At 35.4% G+C, this 24,859-nt stretch overlaps 1 long non-coding RNA gene across 2 annotated transcripts in view; it reads right to left on the bottom strand.

Annotated features, from left to right (window-relative positions):
- Window positions 1-273: 273 nt before the first annotated feature.
- The window catches only part of LOC141585459 (uncharacterized), a 49,716-nt gene continuing 25,130 nt past the window's right edge, over window positions 274-24,859 (bottom strand). Inside the window, exons 1-4 of one of the 2 annotated variants that reach the window (XR_012518978.1) lie at window positions 9,501-9,542; window positions 8,349-8,440; window positions 6,555-6,660; window positions 274-4,103 (exon numbers count right to left, since the gene is read on the bottom strand). This is a non-coding gene — a long non-coding RNA (uncharacterized LOC141585459). Of the gene's footprint in view, window positions 4,104-6,554; window positions 6,661-8,348; window positions 8,441-9,500; window positions 9,543-24,859 lie in introns of those variants that run through there. The other variant, XR_012518977.1, reaches the window with a different exon arrangement.

Here is a 24,859-nt window from a genome sequence, read left to right as displayed (position 1 = left end):
ACAAATTGGGATTTGGATGTAATTATTTATTTTCCATGTCTTGGGTCATACTTACGTGACGACCTATCATCTTAGTTTAAATGCCTTTTTGGTAAAATGGAAGAAAAGCCTAAATATAATTATTTCTACTGTTATGATAGTTTTCCAAGCATGATTAATAATAATTCATAAATTTTGAGCATTTTGAGAACATATTATTTCTCCAGGAGAAAAATAAATACTCCTTTTCCATCATATTAACCTTCTCGGCTTCCCTGTGAAGTAAGCACTACTTTCTATAATCGAGAGAAAGTGAGTCAGAAAGAGTTAAATTTCTACCATGTCACACAGCAATTCGGATTTTAAATTTAAAATAGACTCAAATTTCCTGCCCCAGCATTAGACAATGTTGTCAGAATTTTCACTTCTTAGTGACTTTCGAAATGACATGCACATTTTTAAAAAGTAGGAGAAAATAAGTATATTAATACCTGAATTATATTTTTATTTCTATAGTTTATTAAAATTAAGTGATTAAAAATACATGAGCTATTTCAGAAGATGCAGAAATATTTTCAACTCCATATTTAAGGGAAAGGCAAACAAAATATGGGGGATTAGAAGGAAACAAAAATAAAAAGCAAAGTGTATTTAATATCGAGAAACACAGTATTTCTGTGAGGGCTGTGTGCTTACAAGAGTCTGTGCTTTCGTTAAGCGTAACTTAACTAAGAAATGGGGAAAGAGGGGCCTGAGACTGTCATTGTCCTTTACCGAGAATCATTTTTCCCTTCTGTGACTGTTGCAAATTACCCAAAGCTCAATTCAATAATCCTCATCAGTACTCTAGGAGTTTAACTGGAAAGCAACATTAAGGTTTAAATATTAGAGTTTTGTGAGTGTAGGATTCTGAAAATCTTTCTAGCAGATTCCTGGATTATTCAGGAGTGACAGGGTCTATTTCTTTCTTATTACTTACATATGGGGTTTTCTTTCTTTTGAAAGCATCTCTATTTGGTAAAAAGCAAAATTAAAGTGATCGTATGTTGCATATTATATTGAAGATGGACGAGGAAAGTGCTTTAAAAATAGATAAATGCACTTTCTTTCTTTAACATTACACATATTGGTTACTCTTTCCTGTCTACTTTCTAGACGTTTTTTTCAGTTTCTGTTTGCAAGATGATTTGTCATTCTCCTTGAATTTCTTTCTCTACTAATCTTCTGCAGGGGCAGTTCGTCATCTGACGTGATGAGATGGTTCCTGGGTCTGATGAGTTCTTCACTGGTGGACCCAGCCCGGCTCTTGAACACACGAATGTCCCCTCAAGTCTGAAGGGATGAAATCCCAACTCCCTAATGAGGGAGACAATGGGTTTCTCGGAAAACTGGGATAGATTGTTTTCCTTCCTTTTTTTCTTCCTTCCTTCCTTCCCTCCCTCCCTCACTCCATTCCTTCCTTTCTCTTTCTCTCTTTCTCCTTCTCTCTCTCTTTCTTCTTTCTTTCTTTCTCTCTCTTCTCTGTTGCCCAGCCAGGCTGGAGTGGATGGCATGATCTTGGCTCACTGCAGCCTCTGCCTCCTGGGTTCCAGAGATTCTTCTGCCTCAGCCTCCCAAGTAGCTGGGATTACAGGCATGTGCCATCATAGTTTTCTATTTGAATGACTTGCTATGTTGGTTATCTGTGAGAAAGTGATTTGCTCCTTTTGGAAGGAATACATAACCATGATAATTCAATTCTGAACTTGAAGAGAAAGGAAAGCAAAGTGGCATAAAATTGTCCTTTTTGTTGTAATTTGTTTTGTTTTTTAAAACATTTGAGACAACGTATTTGAAGGCATGATGTCCCCCTTTCTTACTGAGTTCAGAATATTCCGCAAGTGAGTGATGAATAAGACTTTGTGAGTTTAATCTAACAAAGCACCCCGTTTATACTCACTCGGACCTGGAGAATTGTTTGTTATTGGAAACCCAAAGAAAACCACTTTCTGGCTGTTGATACGGGGACCAAAAAGTTGTAACATCTCAGGATCACACAGGTAGGTTTCTTGATTGTTGTATGTTTATTTTTCTATTATTCGTGACTTGTGAATAAGGAAATAAGTCATTGAGAAATTGCTAAATTAGTTTGCAAACCATGGGCAAGAAAGAAGTCAAACAGATTCCTGAACGCAGTCGATCAGCTAAGTCTAATTTTTTTCCGCATTTCTTTTTATTTTTTCCTGCCCTGTTGCCTTTCTCCTTCTTTCCCTTTCAGGGGAAGAAGTTTAATTTTCTGTAACTGACATAGTGCTGCAGAATAATGTTAGGCCTTTGCGGTTTATTTCTTGCAATTTAACTGCATAAATATAAAAAGTGCCTGAGTAATAATGCACATAGAGTTATTCAATAACACAAGGCATGTAAAGCGATTTCGTATCTCCTTGAATCAGGAACATTAATTAATCATATGATGAGAATGCAACGTTTTATTTACCAGTGCAAGAGGCTGCCAAGATCTTTCTGAGTTTAATAATTGCACATGCTGTGGAGGGAGGAAAAATTAATTTAGTTATTAAATTGGAGGGTGCTTTTCTTCTATCACGGTGATGCTGGAAAGTAGCCAGGCCATAATGTTAATGTTACCAGAGTTGAGATGTGGATGACTTTCACTAAAAGCTTTCCCCACCTTTACTAAAATAAAAATAGAAAAAAGAAAAGTGTTCGGAATGGTGCATGAAACTTGTTTTTCATGAGTGCAGATAATAAAACAGAGTTTCTATCTTCCCCCTCAAGCACAAATGGATTGCAATGGACTAGATGCATGAAAAATAGCCCTCTCCCAAGTTGCAAGTGTTGCCTGGAGGAAGCGCCTTGTGCCATAGGCCAAGTGCAGTAGTTCCATGGAAGCAGAGAAAGTCATCATCAAAGCGCAAGGTTGCCGGGGAACGAAGATGTCAGCGAGAAGGCAGTGTGGCAAAAAGCAGCAGGGTAATTTGCCGTAACCTTCTTGCCTCTTCATCTGTACACTTGTTAGTTTTCCTGGCACAAACGTTTTCCTTGTTGGCTTTCCTTCTCTGCTCTCAGATTTCAAATTTCCATTTTCAAGCGTGATCTCAGGTGCCTCCACTTTCTGGTCTTTCACTGGTTGCCTCAATCCAAAGAGATCTTGATTTTAATTTTTCCCACATCCTTCTACTTCTCCCTCTTCCTCTTCCTTTGCTGCTTCTTCCATTAACTAACCTCACTTCGACTTGCAGCACTTTCCCAAACACATAATATTGAACCTATAGGTTCCATACTCAAGTGTACATTGTCTTTTGTTTCCTGAGAATCTTCTTGAGGGTGTTACCAATCTCTACAATCCTAAGGGTTAAACAGTGTCATTTGAGATTGCAGAGATCGGTAACAACCTAATCTCTAATTAGTTCCTTATTGCCTTCATTTGAAGGGGAAACAACATTGGTGTGGAGGTGTGGCTACCAGTTCTATCAATTTATTAACTGTCTGTATCCTTCATCAAGTCAATTAATGATCCTGGTCACCAGTGCTTTCATCTGTAAAGCATATTACTGTAAAAATCTTTATGTCTATGATATCGTGTGGTCTAACATTGTATGCTTATTTTTACATGATACATTTAAAGTACAATGCTTTTTCCAAGACACCTATAAAACTTCAAAGTTTTATAGAAATAGAAGACTAGAGATGAAATTTGAGGAAAAGGGAAAGCTATGTATTATTCGCTATCAAATTTGTCATCTAAATTGTAAATTTATATTTAGTGCTGGATAAAATTTTTGTAGATTTTCATTATATTTAATAATCACTGAATTAATCAGATTTGAGGGTTACTGTTAAATGCATGTTCAAATGCATGCTGAATTACAACTGGTGCTCTACTTACGACCACGATTGGGGCAGGCAGACTGGTCGTAACACGATTTGGTCGTAAGTTGAGTACACTGTATGTACAGTGAAATGATGTACATTTCACTGTACATATTTCACATAGTACTGTGAAATGATGTTGTACACCCAGCTGGGCAACGTTTGCGCTGCCAGATGTGGAGCAGTTGTGGCTAGCGATTGTGGTTGTAAAGCCGAATGGTCGTAAGTTGCATAGGTCGTAAGTCGATCAATACCTGTAATAGATATGCAATAAGTTATAAGATACGTACATAATAATATGTATATAAACTATGTATGGAATCTGACTGGATTTACCTTAGGAAAGATAGTCTTCAGAGCATCATTGGAAATGATTTTCCAAAGCCTATACATCTTTAAACATCATTTTGAGATTCTAATGTTTAATCATGGTCTGTTACATGTTTAACAATGTTACTTCAAATTTCTTTTCAGCTCTCAATTGCACTAAAATATTCATCTTTATCTTGTGTTGCACTATAAAGGAATTGAAAGAATATAAGCATTTACCTGCAGTTAAAATTCCCACAATTCCCTCTCTAGACATGAGTTTCTATACTTGTGTCTAGAGGAGAGATGAAAAGGATACTCGTTGTGTGTTTTAAAGGAAGCCCTGGGTGTTAGCAATATTAAGCACTTAATATATAAATAAATAACTTCTAAAAATTCAGACCCTGGAGCCAGTAATTAAAGGCAGTGCTTCAAAACAAGTTTATTGGAATTGCCTGTGTGAGAAAGGAACCGCTGCTTTGAGTTTGTGGGATACTATTATATTCATTAAAATAACTGACTACCTCCATCCTGATATACTGTCAAACTGCTCGCTTGTGGAGCAGAGTAGAAAGCCAAGAAATTGAGCCATACATACAGAGATATCCGACCTTTGACCGTGGTGTAAAATTAATTTAGTGAAAAAGAAGAGTCTTTCAATAAATGACACTGAACAGTTAGATATGCCAAAAAGGTGAACTTGATTCACACCTTGCACCCTATATGATGTATTAACTATGAATTTATAAATCTTCCAGGGAAGCGAAAAATCCACTCCATTAGCCCTTTGCCAACCAATCACATTACAGCAGAGTTGAAGAAATGTTTAAGTAGGTAGTAGCCATTCTATCAACTTGTGGTAGGACAAGGAGGTAGGGTTTACTGGCTGAAGGAAATTGGGAAGTTGGAAAGTTTGGGAAGAGTGAAGAAAAGTGTGTTATTCAAATCTGGGCAGCACTAAGGGGCAGTTTTGAAAGGTGATAATGACTTGAGCTGGTGTGCTGTCACCAAGACTTAGTATCAGTCAAAATCTACGGGGAGGTAGCCACATACTGACAGCAAGTGATAGCTGACATTTTAGTTCAAGGGAAGAGAAATAATTATTTAAAAAAAAAAAAAAAAAAAGAATAATGAAGTCTTCCGAGCCTTGTAGTAAAAATGCTAAATTCTGTTCTTTATGCTGTTTTAGAAGATCAAGCAGGCCGGGCGCGGTGACTCACGCCTGTAATCCTAGAACTTTGGGAGGCCAAGTAGGGCAGACCACTTGAGTTTGGGAATTTGAGACCAGCCTGACCAACATGGAGAAACCCTGTCTCTACTAAAAATACAAAATTATCTGGGTGTGGTGGCACAGGCCTGTAATCCCAGCTACTTGGGAGGCTGAGGCAAGGAGAATTGCTTTAACCCAGGAGGTGGAGGTTGGGGTGAGCCAAGTTCATGCCACTGCATTCCAGACTGGGCAACTAGAGTGAAACTCCACATAAAAAAAAAAATCAAGTAATATATGATACATTTTAAAATATTTTAATTAAAAAATTGTAAAAAATATTGCTTATAAAGAGTAAACTTTTTAATTTGAATAACTTTTTCTCAAAAATTATTGAGTTTTAGTATATTACTAAATGCCATTTATTTTCTAATGTAGTCCACTGTTTCCTACTGTAAAAGTGAATAATAAAAAATGTTTAGAAATATGTAGGTGAATAACTTCAAGCATGGGTAGAATTCTTTTGCAAATGACTTTGTTAAGCAAAATCTCTTGATTTTTATATAATTCCTTGTAATTATTTTAATATTTTAAATAAAATACTGATTATACATGTTTTGAGAATTGAATTATTCTAACTTTAATATCATATGTAATGGCCTTTTAAAAATGTAATTAATAAAGCTCATATTAAACATCTTTAATGTACAAAGTATTGTGTCAGTTACTGGGGTAATTCAAGTTGATTTAATACTCAGTCCCTATTCTGGTTTGAAAAACAGAACTCAATAATAACTAAAAAGAGAATGGTTCATAAATGGAGTAGACAAATCAGAGTAATCGTTATATTCAGGATATGAAACTCAACAGGCAACCCATCCACACTGCTGCCCTCTCCCCTGTTTAAATCCCCTTTCACATTTTTGTATGGAGTAAGGAGAAAAGCACCCAAATGAAAATCAAGAAACCTTAATCTTATTTCTTATTCTATGCAATTTTGACATGTAATAAAACGTATCAGAATTCCATTCTGCAAATCAGGAAACTTAAAACATGCTGCAGATAGAAGCTTCTGTGGACTTTCACTTAAATGAATACCTGTAGTATGTGGACATGGACTCCCTCTCTATTCATATCGACCAAGTCAGAGTTTGAAGAGAGTTATTGGGATCTTATGAAAGCTACTTACATGCATTGTCTCTTAGTTGAATTTTCTTCAATATAGATATAATATTGCCTTCTTGGATTGAAGACAGGTACTCTGTTTGCTTTCAAGTTCCCTGCTTGGTCAGGACCTGTGGGTGTATGAAAGTCACTAATTTTATGATCATGCACAAGGTTGTTGTTCAGAGGTATGACTTGGGAAATGCATCCACTAATGATGTTTACTGCCACTTCGATGATTGTAACACTTGCTCCTTTTAGTTTAAAATACCAAAATAGTGGCCAATTCACCTAAATAAATGTGATATATAACACATTTAGGGAATACACACCAAGTGTATCTAAAAGCAAAATCCCATCACTTTCCATTTTTCTCTTCTTTCTCTTCCTCTCCCTTCCCCTTCTCTCCCCTCCCCTTCTTCCCTCCTTCTCTGTTCTCTCCTTTCCTCTCCTCTACTTTCCCCTCCCCTCCCCTTGCCCATCTCCTCTCCTTTCCTCTCTGCTACTTTCTTTCTCTTCTCTTTTTGTGTTTCTATTCCATCGTAGAAGCTCAATAAATACCTGTTGCATCAAAAGGATCTAAGGTCAGCATAGGGAATGCAATGGAACATCAACCCAAATTTGTAACCACAACATAGGCATTTTTAAAATGAATATTGTCAGGAAAGATACAGTTGCACTTTGCTTTATGCAAAGATACACAAAGCATAGCAGTTTTATAAATCTAATTATACCTCAAATTTACTAGTGGCCCAGAAAGATAAATAAATTTTATTTATTTTCAATAAATTGAAATTTTTTAAAAAAAATTGCTTAAAATTGAGTAACAATGACTTCTTTATTCTTTGGGGACATCTTGATTTAAATATAACAAATTTGTTTAAATAATTTTTTAAAAAGTTAAAATCCGTTATTAGTACGTTATTAGTACGTTATTACAAAATATCTGAAGCATGTAATTTTAGTAAATAGGCCAAAAAATATGGGGCTGGAAAAAGTCCCAAACTGTACAACTGTACAATTTAAATGATCACAGGACTTCATAGTTTCTTTGATCTGTACTCTTGTATTCCAGTAATAAATTCATATGATAAGGCAATGTCTGAATGACACAGAGGATAAAGAGAAAAATGAAGTATCCAAGGTGCATTTTATAATTAATCAGGGTATTCTTATAGGTCTCTGATTTTAAGTACAGAAACATATATTTAGCTCAAAATAAAAGTATTCAAATTATTTATGATATTATACTTAAAAATCAAACCCGAAGGACACTATCAGAGAATAATCTTATCTTGATGCATGCTAATTTAGTAAACAGGACATGAACTATTTTGGAATTAGACATGCAGCTTTCCCTGCAATAAACTCCAGCTATGTAAGTGACCTTGTGCACGTTACTTAAACTTTCCGATTCACTTTCCTCACCTGTAAAACAAATGACTATGCAGGATTGTTGGAAGTGTTTGCTGCTTCCTTGTGAGTGTGAGACACAAATCAAAGAGGCTTCCTTGAGACCTCTTTGCTACTTAACTAGAAAACTCTCATTGAGTTTGGAAGTCATCCAATTTGGCTAAATTCTGTAATCTCGAAAACAGTGATGGAGACAGGGTCTCCCCTATTTCCAGACATAAATTTTACTTCTCTGATCAGTAAGAGAAAAAGCTAATTATGGGATATTCCAGTGAGGCTGCTTGGAGATAAACTTGTCCAAATGTTTCCATAAAGCTAAAATTAGTATTTAGATATGTTATTATCTAGAGTCATGATTTTATTCTTTTCAGGAGATGCTATAGAAATAAGAGCTAGAATTACTTACGGTAGCCGATTTCTGGATTGAGAAAAAGGTTCAATATACTGTACTTCTCATTTTCTTACTTGAATTCTTGTGTTTTTCTTGACAATGAATGTCTGGAAAGAATAATCAAGTCTTAGTATTTCAGACAGAAACTTGTGTTCTAATGGTGATGTTTTTGTTCTCTTTGTTTTTGTTTGTTTATCCATAAACTTTCCTGAGTGTTACAAATCTAGTTATAAAAATCTATATAATATTTTAACAAACAACCCATAGGTTATAAACCTGGAAATATGTATGAAATAATATAGTAATAAAATAATTTGACTAGGGTCAAGGGAATTTGATTCTAGCCTCATTTCTGTCTTTAACACTGTGGGATTCTGAGTAAGTCTCCATGATTCTGGCCATATTTCCCTGAACAGAAAATCTTAGTTGGACTGGAAATTTAATGAACTTTTATGAATTTCTAGCTTTAAAAATCTAGAACCAACATAGGAAAGAACTTCTTTAGTTAATTCAAACAAACCCTAAAAGTGTTTGAGAACATAGAACTTGTTCAAATTACTTTTACGAATTCCAAACTTCCCTTAAAGTATACACAAATAAATAATAAGTGAGATTAACCTCTTTTGGCATTCATACTACTCAGATATGTTGACCTTTATTAATATTAATTATTTTGCTTCTGTAAAATTATGTTAGCACTTTATTAAGACAATATAAGAGTAGGTCAGCATAGCAGCTGAGCCAAATAAACTGATGTTTTCTAATAAGAAATAATTATTTAAGCAAAGACCTGGGACCAACCCAAATGCCCAACGATGATAGACTGAATAGGGAAAATGTGGTACATATATACCATGGAATATTATGCGGCCATCAAAAACGATGAGTTCATGTCCTTTGTAGGGACATGGGTGAACCTGGAAATCATCATTCTCAGCAAACTGACACAAGAGCAGAAAATCAAACACCGCATGTTCTCACTCATAAGCGGGTGTTGAACAATGAGAACACATGGACACAGGGAGGGGAACACTACACACTGGGGTCCGTTGGGGGGAAATGGGGGAGGGATGGGGGGGTGGGGAGATGGGATGAGATAGCATGGGGAGAAATGACAGATACAGGCGAGGGGACGGAAGGCAGAAAACCACACTGCCATGTGTGTACCTATGCAACAATCTTGCATGTTCTTCACATGTACCCCAAAACCTAAAATGCAATAAAAAAAAGTTTATTAATGACATGTAAAGAATACCAATTAACAATGAAATGGAAAATAAATGAGAATAATTTGGTACAAGGAATATTACTAACTCTGTGCATGAATAAACTGCTGATTAAAGAAACAATATAGATAAACCTCAGAGTTGTAATTTTGAAAGTGGTTATCACAAGATTGTGTTCAAGAAATATCTATATTTTATTCTATACACTATAAGTAATTCCTTTTAGCTCATCACTTAAACTTTACAAATGTCAGTTTTTTAATTTATAAGATAACTTATCTTTCCAATTTATTCGACTTATTTTGAAGATATGTTTTCTGTATAAGTAAATGTGTTTAAGTTGAGAAGAGGGTGGAAATCACTGAAAAATTGTTCAAATTAAAGTATTGAAATTGGAGCAGAAATTAACATGTATAAAGGAAGCTTTGAAAGGATCTCTTGGATTTTAGATTCAGTGGAAAGACTTAAAGGAAATGTTTAAAGAAAAATAAAGCCACCCTTAATTTTGTTCGCTTCATGTTAGACATAAATAATTAGAGTTAAAAGAAGCAATGTAGTTTTTTTTTTTTTTTTCTTTTTTAAGGAGACATTTCCATTGTTCAAATGTGGCTTTGAATCCTAGTTTTGTCTCTTCACACTGGATTTGGAGTACACATTTTAAAACTGACAGATAAAATTGTATGTCTTTATCATGTAAAATGTGATGTTCTGAAATATATATATATATATATATATATATATATATATATACACACACACACACACACACACTGTGAAATGGCTACACCTAGCTTATTAACAGATGCAATACCCCCAACGTAAAAATAATAATAATTATTATTTAATATGTATTCATACTTTGTTTCCATGTAGACAACTGGGGATTGTTGTTTTTCTTTAGAGCTCTTTAATTCATCACACAGATTGATCATGAGAAAATGTCATCAAATCTTTTTCATGGTGACTGTTGGAAATGATCACCTCCACACTATGCTTAGGTCCCTGGAGGAGTTACCGAAGGACTCACTGAGATTGACTTGTTGCTTTTGTGTCATTTCAATGAGATCAACACTAGGGTTGATAAAGAGATGGACAATTCCATGACATGGGTATTTCAATGGTATCAAACAAAAATGCCAGCAGAAGCAACTCCTGTTTTGTGTTTTGACTGGTCTCGGGTAAGACCCTTTGTGTGGTCTTAAAATGGAGAAAGAGGACCGTCACCCAGGCAGAGGTTCTCAGAATGAACCTTCACCTAGGAAAAGAGATTCTGTCTCCATGTTCTTGCATTTGGTCATTCCGAAGGTGATACTGGAATGGAGGAGCAAGTTGATTACATGATAATCCTCATCCCCATGGTGAGGTCCTTTGAAGATAAACTTGGCCAAAAGTTTCTACAAAGCTAACGTTGTTAGTTAGGTGTGTGCTTATCTAGAGTCATGATGTTATTCTCCTCTTGATATAAAAATAGAACTTGAATTTGTGATTTCAATTTCTGTCCTTTCAAATAGCTCTATGATCTTAGGGAAAAAAGTTAACTTCTTTTTTAAAAAGTTATTTATTTTTAAATTTACTTATTTATTTTTAACTTTTATTTTAAGTTCAGGGGTCCATGTGTACATCTGATACATAGGTAATCCTGTGCCATGTTGGCTTGTGGTACAGATTTTTTCATCTCTGACGTGTTAAACCCAGTACCTATTAGTTATTTTTCCTAAGCTTCTTCCTTCTCCCACCCTCCCCCTGACAGGCCCCAGCATATGTTGTTCCCCTCTGTGTGTCCATGTGATCTCATCATTAAGCTCCCACTTATAGGTTAGAACATGTAGCATTTGGTTTTCTGTTCCTGCTTTAGTTTGCTAAAGACAATGGCCTCCAGCTCCATTCATGTCCCTGAAAAGGACATGATTTCATTCTAAAAAAGTTAACTTCTCATTCTCAGTTACAAGATTTGTAAAATGATGATGATGGCCAGAATATAAGGTTTATTTCAGAATCAAATGCCATAGTGGATGTAAGGCAATTGTAAACACTCTAAAGGCAAAATAAAAATGGAAGGTATTATTAATATCTAGGGTGGGCTTCTCCTTGTAGTTAAATGAAGGCACTAGTGTAAATCATTATCTGGCTAAGGTTTGCACATTTAGTATTTTGCCAATACCATACCTAGGTAGGTAAGTTACAATGCACACATAACTTTGATAATGATCTGAGCTTTGTATAGTAGACGGTGCCATTGCTTGCCTTTATCAGCACATAGTGGAAGTGACCCTATTTAAACTTAAGAAGTTCAAAAAGAAGAGAATTAATGCATTTCTCTATCTCATCATCATTTGTAAATTAAAAGAACAAATAAGAAAAAGTGAGGTAGACAATCAACTAGGTAGCCCAAAGACATAATAGGAAATGCTGTATTTATGAATTGTACAGAAACTCCACTTTACAGCGCATGTATATAACATTTGTACCCTTAGACAGGAAACAGCAGTATTTCATAAAGCTGGCAGCATTCTGGGTTAGCTGTGCCTAGAAACAGGGTTGTGGAGCAAGGGGTCCACTGTTTTCCTGAGTTCTGGCTAGACGGTAGCCACATCACAAATCAGAGAAAGATTATCTGAAAAAAAGGTTCTCAAAGATGCTTTCTGTTTGCAAGGGGGATTTTACTAAGTGGCCTGTTTTATAAGTGCATTCACAGGATTTGTTTGTTGTGATTAATAACAATAAAGAGACAAAAATGATTATTGACATTTGGGAAATGTCGTCTAAAAGATCCCATTTTAAGTGTGATTCTGAAAAGCCGTTTACATAATCTCAATATTATTCAGAAAAACTTGAGGATAATTTTATTTTTTAGCAAGTTGTTTGTTTTGCACACAGGAAAACACATCGCTCCTGGTTTGTCCTGAGAACAAATTACTCTAAAATGGCTTAGAGAATATGGGAGATTGCTTATCTTGCTATATTTAATAGAATAATACAAACCGGTAAGCTTTGACTATTTAATAAGGAAAAGATCTTCTGCCATCATGTGGAATGTTGGAGAATCTTCCCTTGTTTGATGTTTTTGTGCCTTTGCTGGATTCTATATAAAATAAATAGAATTTCCTTATAGAGGAGTAATTGTTATGATCACAAATAAAATGTTTAAAAATCATGAAGTTTACAAAGTGAAGGCATTTCAGAAAGTTAAGTCTTGATTATTTAGATGGTGCCTTTTCCATGAGACAGTTTTAAGAGAAAAAAGAAAAAAAAAGCTTCTTGCTTAAAGGGAAAAAAAATCACACAAATTAAAAATATTAAAAAAGAGATTAAAAATATCTTTTGTCTTGTCTCTTTTTCTACCAGGGAATTTTTAAAGGAGGACGTATATACCAGTGGTTCTCAAATTGATAGAATGGCTATACTTATTTATTTATTGTGATTTTCTTTGGATATTGTAGGTATTTTGTTATGTTATTTAATGTTACGAGTACTCTTTTATTATCTTGGCATTTCTTATGTCAGCATAGTTATTAAATGCATCTTTCCATTTCCATCTTTCCATCTTTGCCCCAATCTCTCTTTTCATCTCCTCAATCGTTTTCAGGGTGTGGCAAAGTGACCCACTTCTCTTTAATAAAGGTTAGAGACATCAGCTAGCCTAGGAACGCCTCCTGCCGATAAAGTGAGAATACTCAATTCTACCTGCCACACAGGAGCCTGTTTCAAAGAAAATGTTTGACCCAGCTGTCATTCAAGCTTAATTTATATGCTAGAAAGAACCCTAACCAGATGCCACATATTTCTTGTTGAGGTGATTCATCATATTCCACAAGTAATACAATCATCTCTCATGTGAGAAGAGAAGTGGGAGAAGTGCAGTAAGAAATAGACAGAATTATATGAAAAGCAGAATGGGTCCAAATTATCCCCTATTATTGGGGTTAAAAAAAATGATGTCCACAGCAAGAAAGACATTGTTAAGAATTGCTGCTGACTGTGCAAGTGCCGTGTTAAAACGAAATTTCCAGTTTTTCATGGAGGAATAGATCTATATGTAGTGGGACTTATATGGTCGATGTAATTTTCCACTCTTTCACCTAATTTTCCACATAGATTCATCGCTCTTTCCTCCTTTAAATACCTTATGGAAAACTCACTTTCCCCCTGAATTATAGAATTCTAGGAAGGAAGGAGTTAAACCTATTTCTTTCGGTGAGGGGAAAGTTGTTTCCTGCAAATATATCTCAGTAGCCTAGGAGAAATGTTCTGCTAGATTAGGTTGATTGAAAAACCCCACTGATAAGGAAGAAAATGAAGAAGAAGTACCTGGAACCGTGTCCCTCATCCTCTCTAGAAGACTGTGGCCACTCCATCATTTTCAACTCTTGCTTACAACTCACATTTTCAGTGGGCCCTTCTCCAACTGACTTAAATATGATCCACATTACAGACACCCAATTCCCTCACTTTCTTCAAATATATGCAATTTAAGTATATGTATAATCAAGGAGTGTGTGTGTGTGTGTGTGTGTGTGTGTGTGTGTGTGTGTGTGTGTGTCTACCTATTTTCCTGCAGAGGTGACTGTGCCAAATTTATGGCAACTGAAAAGACTGGGATAGGAAGGGCATGCTTACTCAAATTTCATACAGGATTGCAAGCCTTTTTTCCTTCCTCCTCTCATGCATCTTCTGTGTGTCTAGGACACCAGGAGTCACTGGCCTATATAAATACTTGCCATGATGCCTAATCATCAAGAATTTATCAGGCAACTAAAAAAAGAGGACTAACAGACAGAAAGCAAGTGGTCGGGAAGCTTGTGAAGGGGTTTTCTTCTTGGTGTATTTTACAGAATCCAGGTCAGTGTCTGATATATAATGAGCACAAGAGAACATCAACATGTCAAGTAATAAGGGACTTTCTTTCCCACTGTAGAGTTCTTAAAATATTTGTCTATTATGATGCTCTGACCACCAAGCGATTGCTGATATGAAGCTGGCCTTAGTTTGGAGCATATCCTGTTGCTTCAGCTTTTATTAATGATTTCTATCTGGAATCTTTAATTACAGTTTAGTTATGAGTTCCTAGGAGTCAAGGGTAAAAAGCTTTTCTATTTTGAATCATGTACTTTCAGCCTTCAGTTAAGTGTTACGTGTGCACGTCTGCTGAAGATACTCAGTATGTGTTTATCACAATGACTGTGTGGTGAAGAGCTAAAAAAAATTCACATGGCCTGCAGAAGTGTTTGGGCACAGGGGGAAAAGACTGAAGAAGAAAACATAAGAATAAAAAGAAATTATGTAAGAGAAGGCAAATTGTTGATATTTGTTGTCATGGGGATCACAATGAAATGTATTTAAATAGATGGTTACAACAGGAATTTTCTATCAAGTCAGTTTTCTCTGTGCTCCAAAGCCATTCTTTGATGGTGAAATATTTGAAGGCATGCTGGTCTTTTGATATATAGTTTTCTGACTTGAACTTCTAAAGCCAGAGGACAGAGACTCACCATTCTCTCTTTAGTTCACTGATAAACAGCATGCTCTGCTTCCACTAATAATTAGTACTCATTGAGACAATGGCCACTTGTCTTGGATTCTTGGTTGGTTGGCTTGTGTGGTACCTAAATAGTTTTAAGTTTGCTCAATTTAAACACTGGCATGATGTCAATGAACACCCCTTAAGGTAATAACAAGTATTTTACATTTCTGCTTCATGAATCGGAACACGTATGTTGGGATACTTAGGGCACACAATGATCCTTTCTAGAAACCATAACAATTGTACTGCACTCAGCAAGAGAGGGACTTGATCTTTTATAACAGCATTGACTTTAAACTTCAACTAGCTATGATTCATTTCCTAGTGTTAACATAAATAAATCTCCATTGTAATATAAGAAATTAACATGGGTTGTTTGTAGACATTCGTAGATGAAACACAAATAAAGCTTAGAAACCAGATGAGTCTCCATGGAACAACTGTCATCGCAATGGCAGGAATAAGTGAAAATGACAGCATTTTCTAATAATGTGCTAGGACAAGTTTAAAAAAATGAAATTGTAAACTACTTTGAAAGACCACAGAGCAAACTGCAATGATAAAATGTAACACAATCTGTGTGGATGTCCTTTTGAGATACTCAGTACTTACTGCTCTTTGGATATTTTTGATGTTAAGTGCTGTTAAGGTAATTACAGTAATGTAGAGATTTTCAGATGTGACACTGATGACAAAGAGAGATTCGACCAACTTTTCTTAGATAAGCTCTGTAAGAAATACACTGTGCTGGATTTTTACTTTTCGATACACAACGAAGAAAATTCCTATTGATTTCCATGTGGCTATTTACCTCAGAGAATTTGTGAAAGTGTCTCAGTCCAGTAAACACCACAAAAACCACAAACACACACACACACACACACACACACACACACACACACACACACACGGGAAGAAATGGGCCTGCGTGAAAGACAAATGGAAATAAAATATGAAAGGCTTTCATTGCTACCGTTTTGTTTTGCAATGACACAAAGGTCATGCATTAAAGATCCAGATTTTCCTCATTATTTGTTCATAAGAAGAGGTACAGAAAGGCAAATCCATTACAAATGAAATTTCCCTCCTGGTACTCTACAGTATTAATTGGCAAGGAAGATCTTCTATGCCTTATGTCAAAAGTATTCTAGTTTAAATCAGTAAATAAGCTAGAATAGTCAAGCGGTGATTGGTCTAAGGAGGACAAACATTTACTGATGAACAATCACAATTCCAGCAATGAAAAGAGGCTGTTTAGGTTAAATGTTGTTATTCTACTGTGTCTCATTTGCCATCTTCAAAAGGTTAAAAAAAAAACCATCTCCTGGGAAACATGTTTATTTGATGGTACAAAATGCCTCTGAGATACTCCCAGTTTTCACAACTGATGTTTAAATGGTTTTGAAAACTTCAAGTTGCATTGCTGTGAATAGTTCAATGACAAAGGTGGCCATTAGAAAAATCAGAACCACAGAGTGACCTGGAGTCATACAGAAATGTTCAAGAATTTACATCATAGCAAGCCCTTGGCAATGTGTTGTATGGTGCGTATTTATGGAACGAATGCCAAGGGAAGTGTCTTGAGAACTCGATGTGCTTTAACTTAAAATTGTTAAGTAACTGTAGCTGGCAGTATAGGTGATTTAAATTTCGAGTCATCTTTTAAAATGTAGATTGTGATGGTCACCAGTGGGAAAGAACAATAATCTCACAGCCTATATATAAAGATAGCTGTTAGTGCAAAGAGTAAAAAAAGCCCACTCTCCTGGGAGAAAAGACAACCCTGTTTGACAAATGCATTGAGTCACTTAATACATAAATTAGTGTTAATTATTCAATAGATTTTCAACAAGAATTTGTTAGGTACTAGCAGAGAAAGGATGAATAATATTTTAAAAACTCACATTCAAATAGGGAAGAGGGATATGGGAACTGACTGCATCTATAATAGATTATGTGTTCTATGCTCAATGGACAATTGGGCAATGTATGAAGAACATGGAGAGGCATAGGAAAGTGGCATTGATTCTGCCTAGAGAGACTGGTGTGAGATGGGCAGGTTGGGAAATCTGTGTCCTAAATAAATTAATTTATTTATGAGTGTTCTATACGTATCAGTCTGTCCAACCAGAGATGCAAAAGCAATAGGTGATATAGATTAAGAGATTTATTGCAAGGAACTCACTTGTCCAATTGTGGGAGCAGGTCATTCAGAAAGACAGGCTGAAACTCTTCTGTGTGGGCTGAAGCTGCTGTTCACAGCTGGACTCTATTCTTCTGGGGAGCCTCAGCTCAGCTCATGTTGCTCGTATGTTGCTCGCTTATGGCTCTAGCAGTGGGAGGGAACAGTAACCATAACGAATGTGCCTAACATGTTCTCCATAACTTAAGGAGATCACCCACTTCCTCCTGGGTCTCCTGCTTAGCCAAGAAACTCTATCAAGACAGTACGTGGAGCAGCTACTATGCTTATTGTGTGTTTGCAGCCTCTCATGGATCACGGTCCCTCACTGCCTGAGGTCTAGTGCCTTGAAAACCATTATTTCACATATCTGTTTCGTTTTTAGGTTGTTTTAGGTCAAGGGTAAATCTAGTCCTGGTTATTCCATCTTGGTCACATGCAGAAGTCCCAAATTTACATTTGAAGAGACAAACTGAGGAATCTCCTTCAATTGTGACTTTATACGTATATGTGCCTTGCAATTTACAAAAGATTTTGTACTAATACAAGAGAAAACAATCTGCAAAATATGTTATCTATTCCTAGTCACACTTGTGTCAACGGTTAGTCACTGTTAACATTTCTTTTACAGTTCTATGTTTGTTGTTTGTTTTTAGTTTCTTTCAACAAATATTCATTCCATAAAGCCTGAAATGATGGATACCCTTGAAAAGTTTTACAAGGTATGTGTGATTCAAGTAAGTCAATCTAACTTTTATAATCACGGTTGCTCCATCTTATCACCTCCTCTGAACTCTAACGTCACTTAAACATATATAATTTACTTAGCATTTATGATAATATATTGAGATTACCTAATTACTTAACAGTTTCCCTCAGTAGACTATAAACTTATGATTTGTGGTGATCATCATATTTTATTCATCTTTTAACCTCTGGTATCTAGCCCAATTTTTGCCCCTGTACCCCCACATATAATATGCCTTTTTTTTTTTTTTTGAAATGGAGTCCCAGTCTGTCACCCAGGCTGGAGTGCAGTGGCACAGTCTTGGCTCACTGCAACCTCAATATCCAAGGTTCAAGCAATTCTCCGGGCCTCAGCCTCTTGAGTTGCTGGGATTACAGGCATAAGCTACCATGCTCAGCTAATTTTTTATATTTTTAATAGAGAGGGTTTTCACCATGTTGGCCAGACTGGTCTGGAACTACTGACCTCAAGCGATCCACCTGCCTTGGCCTCTCAAAGTGCTGGGATTACAGGCGTGAGCCACCATGCCTGGCTAATCAACTTTTTATGTATGTTTATTAGCTAAACTGAATTATCCTAGATCTTGGATAAACATATTGGGTTACTATACCCCCACCTTTCAAACATGAATGTTTCACTTTTGATATAAACAATAAAAACCTACTTATAAAATAATGTACCGTTATTCCGAAAGAATGAAATTTGACCCAAATGTAAATCTTTAGTTATATCCTCTGACATTAAAACTTCACTTGTCTGTGGTTCCTGTCTTTTATTCTGCCTTCTAATTGGTATTCACTTGATTTATAAATCCCATTGGCATTATCCTTCTTATAAAGGCATTTTGTCTATCTAAATTAAATCTTATTCACTTGATTTTCGCTTATATCTTAAACTCTCAAGATCCATCTGCAGTTTCTCCGTTTTTAACTTTCTAGTCTTGAGTGTGTAATCTCCTCATTTGCAGTCATCTCTAGGGTTTACTCAAGTTATTTTTTCTCTCTTCTCTTCAAGTTAACATAGTAGAAGGATATTGACCATAGGATTCGTTACCTTTTGAAATCTTCCCTTAATTTTTGGGTTATTCTTGACTATTATAATCAGTATTCATTATTTTCAACCTTGAGGCATCGTTGATATGCTTCATGGCTATAGAAAGTGAAAACCTTCTTGCTTATTTGTATTGTAGAAAGAAGGTGATTAATTCAGCCTAAGTTTCATGGGCTGCTTCCCATGAGACGACCCTGCCACCCAGAGAAGCACAATCTTCAGCCTCCAAGAAACTTTGGACTTTGGCTATTGAGTTTCTAAATTTAACACATGGATACAGGGAGGGGAGCATCACACACTGGGGTCTGTCAGGGGGAAAGAGGGGAGGGACAGCATGGGGTGGGGAGTTGGGGAGAGAAAGCATGGGGAGAAATACCAGATACAGGTGATGGGGAGGAAGGCAGCACATCACACTGCTACGTGGGTACCTATGCAACAATCTTGCATGTTCTTCACATGCGCCCCAAAACCTAAAATGCTATTAAAAAAAAGGTAAATTCAGTGTCCTTAGAACCAATTCATTTTGAGGAGGATATAATTTTTTGAGGAGTTCAAAGGGCAATTATTATTTCTAGGTCATTTGTTAAAAACTGCTGCACAACATATTTTAATACTATTTAGGTGCTTACCTATCATAGATTATTAAAACTGATTGTGTATGATGCCTTTGCTCCCCTAGAGAAGTAAGAGGTACATAAGCCCTGCAGGAAATACCAAATCCAATCCAACATTTTCACGAAGAGATCATAACTGTAAATCCAAATTCTATAATTCAATTGTAATATTAAATTTAAATCCATTAAAATTATGCAATCATTATACATATAATTTCTAATAATTGGACTGATAGTTTGACGTAGAGCTAATGATCCTCCCCTGTTGTAACAAGAATTTCCTGGTGCTTATATGTTATGAGACTAATATACAGGCTTTATTTGTTGTATTCCTTTTTTTCCATGAGAAACAGAGGATGAAACATATAGTGGAAAATAGGTACATCAGCAAATAGAACATGCTTATAGGAGAAAGAAAACAAATGACTCCTGTGGGATCTTGATGAGGTAATGTATGTGAAATTATTCAGAAAATTGAAAATAATATGCAAATGCAAAAAGTTATTACAAACCATGCCAACTCTTAGCTCCCAGCCCAAGCTTCCAACTGGAGCAAGCTTCCCAGGCTCTTATTTTCCATGAGGGAAACTCAGCAAATTTAAATGATATTAATGATATATTAATGTAGTAATGTGATAATAAGGCACTTAGCAATAATGAAATGACTATATACTATAAAGAAACTTGATTCCATATAAACGTGTCAATATTTACATTACAGGATCAATTCAATTCAACAGATATTTATTGAATTGCATCAGGCACCATGCTTGACCCTGTGACTTAGCGAAAAAAGCAGGTGGCCCCTGTTTTTGTGGAGGTGACAGTCTGTTGGGGGTAGAAAGATAATGACAGTTGTAATTAGGTAATAATGATGTTATGTGATAACATGTTTTTCTCATTTAACAGATTCATTCATGAAACACAAAATAATTATTGCCCCTTACAAAATGTCAGTTCTCCTAACAGGCTCCATAGATATATACCATTGAAAACAAAAGTCAGGGTCTCTGATCTCAGAAAACTAGATGTGCAAAGCAGTCACAGCAGTGCAATAAAGGCTAGCATTTTGGGAAGTCACTTACAAATATTAGGCAAGTAAATTTCACTTTCCAATTTTTATTTTATGTCCCTCCCTCTCTAGAAGGAGATATAAGAGACACAGAACAAGAATATAAGTACCACCTTGATTCAGTAACAGGAGACTGTATTAGAGTTCCCTAGAGGAAAAAAAGTAATAATATAAATATGTATATATACATCTATATACCTGTTATAAAAATTGGCTCACACTATTAAGGAGGCCAAGAAGTCCCATGATCTGCCATTTGCAAGCTACAGAAGCAAGAAGGCTAGTGGTTTTATTCAGTAAGACTCCAAAGGCTTCAGAACCAGGAACATTGATGTCCAAGGGCAGAAGAAGGAAGACAGAAATGGCAGGAAGAAGAAACAAATGCAACATATAGAAAACAGGTACAAACATGATATTAATCCAACTGCATTAATAATCACTTTAAATGTGCATGGTCTAAATATGTCAATTAAAAGACAGATTTCCAGAGTGGAAATAAATAAAAAACAACTGAATTTAAATTTAAAAAAACTCAGTTGAACACAAAGGGAAGAAGCAGAATGATGTATCATGCCACTCTAGTCAAAAGCAGTCTGGAGTAGAAATATTAATCGCAGAAAACACATACCTCGGAACAGGGAAGATGAGCAGGGATAAAGAGGGTGATTAAATAATAACAAAAAACTAAATAAAAACAATGAAAGATAAAATAATAGTAAAAGACTACAGTGGAACTAAGCTAGAAATTCCTGGAAATTACTGGAAATCTCTAAATACACGGTAAATTTAAAAGCACACTTATATATGACCCAGGGATCAAAGAAGTAGTGTCAAGAGAAATTGAAAAATAATTCTAAACTAAAGAAAAATGAAAACAGAACTTACCGAAATTTTTGGAATGCAGCAATAGTAGTGCTTAGGAGGAAATTTATGGCTTCACATATTTATATAAGAAAAGAAGAAAGATTTAAAAAATCAATTATTTTAGCCTCCACTCGAAAAAACTAGAGAAAGAAGAGCGATTTTGGCTTAATCGGGAAAAGATTTAACAAAATTAGACCTGAAATAAATGAAATTGAAACCACAAATTTCACAAATGTAATAGAAAAAAATCTCAAAAACCAGAAATTGCTTCGAGTTTTTTTTTTAAAGGAAAAAAACCTTGCTAAATCTCTAACTGAACTAACCAAAAAAATAGATTAATATTTCTCATAAATATGGATGCAAAAGTTCTCAATGAAATATTAACAAACTGAATCCAGCAATGTATAAAAAGAATTATGAACTATGAACAAGTGAAATTTATTTGAGGTATACAAGATTGGTTTCACACTTGAAAATCAACCAATATGATCTACCATATCAACATGCTAATGAAGAAAAATTATATGATTATATTAACTGCTACTGAAAAAGCTTTTGACAAAATTCACATTCATGACAAAACTTGCAGCAAAATATAAATAGAGTGAAATTTTCTCAGCTTGAAAAAGGCATCTACAATAACCTACAGCTAATGTTATACTTAATGAAAAGACACATTTTCCCTAAGATAGAGAAAAAAGGCAAGATGGTCCTCTCTAACTACTCCTAAATTATTATTGTACTGGAAGTCTAAGTTAATAGTAAGACAATAAAAATCAATTTAAAATGTATAAAATGGAAAGGAAGAAATGAAATTATTTTTATTCAGATGACATAATTATCTGTATACAAAATAATCCCAAAGAATCTACAAAATACTACTAGAACTAATGAACAAAGTGGCAGGTTAAAAGACGAATATACATAGTCAACCAATTTTCTATGTATCACCAATGAGTGACTGAAATGTAAAATTTTAAAATCTACCACTAATGATAGCAGCAAAAATGGAATGTTTTGTTATAAACCTAAGAAAATATGTACAGGATCTACATATAGGAAACTATAAAACACTGATAAAGGAAGTAAAGAAGATACAAAGAAATGTTCCATGTTCAGGAATCAGAACACTCATTACTGTTAAGATGTCAATTCTTCCCAGTTTAATTTATACATTCAATGCAATTTCAATAAAAATCCTAGCAGAGCTATTTTTCAATATTAACTAACAAACTGAGTCTAATTTTATATTGAAAGGCAGAAGACCAAGGATAGCCAATGTAACCTGCAAAAAAAAAAAAAAGTTGGAGGACTCATACTACCCAATTGAAAGACTCCCTATGAAGTTCATTAATCAAGACCATATGGTGTTAGTTAAAGAAGATTCACGTGGATCAATGGGACAAGACAAATAACCCATAAACAGACCAACACATGCTTGTGTCAACACAAGCATAACCAAGTGATCTTTGACAAAGGAATAAAAGCAATCTTTCACTAGAGAAAAGATAATATTTTTAGCAAATGGAGCTGGAACAATTAAATGCCCATATATAAATATAAAATTCAGACAGAAACTTTACATTTTCCAAAAACTTGAATCAAAATGGATCATAAGCTTAAGTGTAAAATGCAAACTATAACATTCCCAGAAAAAAAACAACAACAACAACAAGAGAAAATATGTATAATCTGGAGTTTGGCAACGTGTTTTTAGATATAAGACAAAAAAGTACACCCCACAGGAAAAATGATAAATTTACTTTATTAAAATTAAAATCTTCCACATTGCAAAAAACTAAGAGAATGAAAATCCAAATAATAAACTGGGAATTGCAAAATTTGTATCTGATGAAGGAATTATATCCAAAATATATAAAGAACACTTAAAATCCAACAATAAGAAAACAAACAACCCAATTAAAAAATAAGCAAAAGGTCTGAATAAACATCTCACCAGATAAGATATGCAGATGGAAAAGAAACATATGAAATGATGCTCAACACCATTTGCCTTTAGATAATTTTATGTTATTACAACAATGAAACACCATTGTGTACCTACTATGGTGGCCAGCCCTGTCATCCTTCTTCAATTGAAAATACCAGTTGTTGGCAGGGATGCAGAGCAACAAGAAGTTTCTTTTCTTGCTGGTGGAAATGCAAGAGTAAAGCCACATTGGAAGAGAGTTTGGCAGTTTTTAACAAAGCTAAACATTGTCATAACATACAATTCAGTAATCCTGCTCCTAGGTATTTACCCAATTGATGTGAAAACTTATGTCTGCAATATGCATGTGAAGATTTATAACACAGTCATTCACAATTGCCAAAAACTGGCAACCAAGATGTCCTTTCATATATGAATAGATAAACTGAAGTACAGCGACGCAATAGAGTATTATCAGTGATAAGAGATAATGAACTATGAAACCCTGCAGAAACATGAGTGAAGAGTAAATGCATATTGCTAAGTAGAAGAAGCCAGCTTTAAAAAGCTGTGTGATCTCCTTTATAGAATATTCTGGAAAAGAGGAAACTGTAAAGACAGTAAATGTATCAATGACTATTGGAGCTTTGGAGGAGGTGAGTTAAATAGGTGATGAGCAGAGGATATTTTAGGGTGGGGAAACTTTTTCCTGTAGGCAGGAAGAGGTAACAGTGTTGCAGGGCAGATCAGCCTCAAAACTGGGGCTCATCCCAAGAGGGCTTTTAGTTTCGCTCAGGAAAGAATTCAAGAGTGAACCCATGTTGGTAGAAGAAAACAACTTGACTAAGACAGGAGTGTTACATCTCTGTGAGTGTTCCTGCAGAGCAGGGCTACCCCACAGGCAGTGTGTACAGAATAGCAGCAGGGGCAGTTCTGCAGTCATATTTATACTCACTTTTAATCACATGCAAATTAAGGGGCTGATTATATGGAAATTTTTAGACAATGGGTGGTAACTTTTGGGTAATTGTCATGGAAGAGGGTGGCAACTTCCGAGTGTTGCCATGGCAATGGTAAACCAATGTAGCACTGGCACGAGCATGTCTTATGGTGGGATGCTTTTGCCTCTTTCCTGTTTTAGCTAATCTTCAGTCTGGTCCAGAATTGAGTCCAACATCTGGAGTTGAATCCTGGCTCCTACTTCAATAGCAGATACAAAGGCATAAAAGAGAAAGCAGAGAGAACAGGACATTTTTTGGAAACTACGCCATGATGCTTAGAGAATGATTATAGGAGAGGGTGCTGAGAAGGAAGGGAGA

Source organism: Saimiri boliviensis, chromosome 8, assembly GCF_048565385.1.
Source record: "Saimiri boliviensis isolate mSaiBol1 chromosome 8, mSaiBol1.pri, whole genome shotgun sequence".
Lineage (NCBI taxonomy): Eukaryota > Metazoa > Chordata > Mammalia > Primates > Cebidae > Saimiri > Saimiri boliviensis.
Note: the sequence above shows the minus strand (reverse complement) of the source record. Positions and strands in the feature narration are given on the sequence as shown.